Below are 4,697 nucleotides of genomic sequence, written 5' to 3' on the forward strand. Positions count from 1 at the left end.
ATCCGCTCGCTCTGAATCATACTGGTGCTCTCTGGTTCAAAGACACATACTCACTTTTGTGAAACCTTTTGTGAAACTTTGGAAATACCGGGAACCTCCACGTCTCTTCCTCCAAGCCTGAAAGGATAAATTCACACCGTAAGCATGAGCACTCTCATCTAATGAATAAAGAAGATTTGCAGTGATTACAAGATACTTACCCAATCCCCCTCTCCGCAGATCCCTCCACTTTAAGCACCTTTCCTGTAAATAAACATTCTTACCTTTTCTGTCTTGAGTCATTGTATCCTTTCAATCCTCCAAAAACCAAACTCTGTTTAAATAAACCTTGCTACTGGTATTTAGCAAAGATGACAGTTGCATCAACCAAAGATTTCCAGTGCGAGAACTAATATGAAGAAACTTGTGTAACCCTTAGAGTGACATGGGTTACAAAATGGATCCCAAACCATCATCACTGGGCGTCATTTCAATTCAGTTCAATTCAGTTCAAAAATACTTTATTAATCCCAAAGGGAAATTAAATGTTATAACTCATTATCCTTGTTTCAAAGAGATGTTATGGTGATGCTGTAGACAGGAAGGATCTCTTGTAAAGGTCCGTCCTACAGTGGATCCAAAGAAACTGGCTGCAGATACCATTCGATCTGTCCACCCAGACCCGACTGGCCTCTCGGTTCCTCCGGGCTGCAGGACCGCCCAAATGCCGGGCAGAACTCCTCCCAGAGCGATGGCCACTCCTCCCAGCAGCCTGCCGAGCTCCTCGTCGCTGTGGACAGCCATCTGCAGGTGTCAGGGGACGATCCCGTCCTTCTACTGTCACGAGCCAAGTTTCTTGCTAGTTCCAGGATCTCAGTGGTCAGGCACTCGAGCACAGCTGACAAGGAGACGGGAATGCATCCACGGAGCCTCTTTCTCAACTCATTTGAGATGTGTGGCTGTAGTTGAGATATTATTTGAGCTTTGAGGTGTTCATCAACTGCTCCTGGTTGTAAAACCACCTTGTTGCCATGGTTACGCATCATAACAAATGTCCAAATGTAAAAAGTTTCAGTAAAAATCCTTCTGGCTGCACAGCATCCAACACCAGAGAAAACAATCATCCAAAGAATGTCATTTACATCCAACAAAAGAGGAATTAAAGTTTCCAAAAGCAAAATGAAAGTAGCAGAGCTGCTCCAACATGCTGCCACCACAAGTCGTGCCGTTCTAGAACTTTGAATCCATTTAAATATTTAGTGAACACAGAAACCAGGCTTTCCAAGAAATTTTACATTTTTGATCTGAAAAGGGACTGAGCAAATGAAGTAAGTGAGAAACTTGTTTTTGTGCCATGCAGCGCCACAAGTCTGAACAGAAACGTACGTTTGCTCTGCTGAAATATCAATCAGCCGTCGGCCGAGACGAGCAGGCCGACTTAAGATTTCATCCTTTTATCAGTGCAGGGGAAGTGAAACGTTGTTCAGTATTACCCTCCGTGGCGTTTATTGTTTCTCTGCTTTGCCTCTGCACTTATCATCCTGCAGTCAAGGTGTCAAACGTACTCTATAATTTCCCGAACATCTCAGAAAAAATTATCATAATGATAACTCACTCTGTAATTTAGTGAAAATATGTCCACTTTTGGCACCCTGTTCCTCTTGCACGTTCCCTGTGAAGACGGCTGACAGGTTGGATGCTCAAAGAGACAAACAATGGAGAGCGGCGCGTGGGCAAACCAAGCCAGCACTCAGGGAGGAGGGCTGAGGCCCTGTGGTGGCTGCCTCAGCATGGCCGGTGAAATAAACACACCACCTGCACAAGCTTTACAAAGGAGACTGGGCTGTTCCAGCAGCTGTGACATGCAGCCGCACCCCGTGACTCTGGAATGAACTGGGTTTATTTACAGTTTTGATTGAAGACAGGCTGAAAATACCTGATGGTGGTGCTTTCAGCTCTCCCAGCTGGAAAACGAAGTCTTGGTGAGCGGCTGTTCTCCTCTAAAATCAAGAGACCGGCGCTGTAAACAGTGTCCGACATAAACATGAGCTTACTGTGACAAGTTATTTTGATGGGGACTGCAAAACATATTTAATTAACAAAATAGCTGTTTCTGTGAAAATGAAGTATGAATGATGAAAGACTTTGTTCAAGTAGCTAAAGCTGAGCTGATAACGTTAAAAGAAGCAGAACATGAGCTAAAATCTTCGAGCAAAAATTAGCTAAATGGAGCAAAACATTAACTAAACATCCATCCGTCATCTTTTTCACTTCTTCCTTTTCAGGTCGGGAGGGTCACTGGTGTCCATGTCCAGGCATCACTGGGCGAGTGGCGGGGGACACCCTGGACAGGTCTCCAGTCCATCACATGGACACATGGAGACAAACAACCATTCACCCTCTCACTCACGGGACAATAAAGTTACCAATCAGACTAACGTGCATGTTTTTGGTCTGTGGGAGGAAACTAGAGTACCCGGAGAAAATCCACGCATGCACAGAGAGAACATGTAAACTTCACCCAGAATGGTCCCAGGCCGGGATTTGAGCAGGCGACCTTCTCGCTGAGAGATAGCAGCTCTACCAACTGAGCCATCGTGTCACCTTCTAAAACCTATAAGGAGCAAAATGTTTGCTAAAAGTAAAAATCATGGCTAGTTAAAGGCTACAAGTAGGAACAGTTAGCTAAAAACTAAAAGTCTGATAGGAAGATGATGCTGATCTCATGCTGCTGATCTCATGCTGCTGATATCATGCTGCTGATATCATGCTGCTGATATCATGCTGCTGATCGGTTTCATGTTGCTGTGTTCATTCATCCTCATCTGCTCACACAGACTCATGTTCGTGCTGCTGTTGTTTGGCACAATGTTTTGTACCATTAGTGCTTAGTGTATCCTTAGTTTAGTGTTTTTCTTAGTTCATGTCTTGGATCTTATTAATGTTTTTCTTTACAGTTTGTATTTTTGTTGGATGTAACTGGGACCCTGTGTACATAGTTTCATTCCACCTCATGTACCACATGAGATGTGAATGACAATAAAGAACCTTGAATGCTTGAATCCTTGAACATTACAACATAGAAAGTATACTGGAGAGTCCTGATGGAGTATCCTGATGGAGTATCCTGATGGAGTATCCTGATGGAGTATCCTGATGGAGTATCCTGATGGAGTCTCCTGATGGAGTATCTTAATGGAGTATCTTGATGGAGTATCCTGATGGAGTATCCTAATGGAGTATCCTGATGGAGTATCCTGATGGAGTCTCCTGATGGAGTATCTTAATGGAGTATCTTGATGGAGTATCCTGATGGAGTATCCTAATGGAGTGTCCTGATGGAGTATCCTAATGGAGTATCCTAATGGAGTATCCTGATGGAGTATCCTAATGGAGTATCCTGATGGAGTATCCTAATGGAGTATCCTGATGGAGTATCCTAATGGAGTATCCTGATGGAGTATCCTGATGGAGTATCCTGATGGAGTATCCTGATGCATGCTCAATAATCCAGGTAGAAAATGTAAAAAGTGAAGTCAGATCCTCTGGACGGGTTCAAAAAACAAAAACCTGCAGAATCGTTTCATCTTTCATCCAAAAGACTTCTTAAGACTTTTTTTACTAGAGTACATTTCAAACTGAATAATGTTTTTTGAAAGAATTGATCTCAATGTATTTTTATAAGAGAAATATTTCTAAATACAGATAATAAAAATATTTAAATTACAGAAATCAAAAGCCATAGCACCATCTCCTGAATGAGCTCAACGTTTTGATACAGGAATGACTCAAATAACCCAAAGTTCGTAGAAGTAGTTAAATTGCAACAGGTTTGGTACAAAGTAAAAGATATGGAAGCAGCGAGTGCTGAGTCAGCGCTGGCTACGTGGCTCTGCGTCCATTTTTACTTCTCACTTCTTCGACCACTGGCTTGGAGGAAAAGCAGGAAATAGACCCATCCCTGCAGAACATTGTAGACGTTGTAGGGAGAAAAAAGCACAAAGATGGACTTTGCTCTGTGAGCTTTTTTATTCATAAACTACAGAACAATAACTGGACATGGACTTGAAGTTCATAATGGATATTTTTATCTGAAAGATAAACCCTTTCTCAAAGCAAAGTTCTAAACTTGCATTCGTCTCCATATCAGTAGCTTTGCCTTTGATGCTGATGGTTTGACTAAATGCTGGTTGCAACAAACCTTTTATCAGATCCCATAATGACTCTGTGCAAAAGAACAGACGTAGTCACAATACCTCTATATGTGAATTATTCAAATGAGAATCTTTGAATTCAACACAGACTCCTTTTAAAGCTTTTTATTAACAAGCCTGGCTGCATGCCCTAGAAGCCATGAGATCTTCTGACTCAATGCCACGGTTTATACAGTCAGCAATCCTCTCACCTGTATGCACACATACTGGCAGCCGCTTCGTGCCCCAGAGGGGTAAAAATAACCGCTTAATTATTCATCTTGTGGAACTGATGCCTTCTTTCATCATACAAAATGTCTTTAGAAACATTTCAACTTGACAGCACAGACACATGCAGCCATGAAGCTGTGGCAGAGAGAGAAGCCTCTCAGTCGTGAAGGATGTGGCGCCCGCTTAGGCTATTGGGTTGTTACTATAGTTAATGTAAAGAGAAGCGGCTAATATTAGCTGATACTTTACGTAGTTACTATAGTTAATGTAAAGAGAAGCGGCTAATATTAGCTG

The sequence above is a fragment of the Nematolebias whitei genome, chromosome 15, assembly GCF_014905685.2.
Source record: "Nematolebias whitei isolate Nwh7 chromosome 15, NemWhi1, whole genome shotgun sequence".
In the NCBI taxonomy this organism is placed as follows: Eukaryota; Metazoa; Chordata; class Actinopteri; order Cyprinodontiformes; family Rivulidae; genus Nematolebias; species Nematolebias whitei.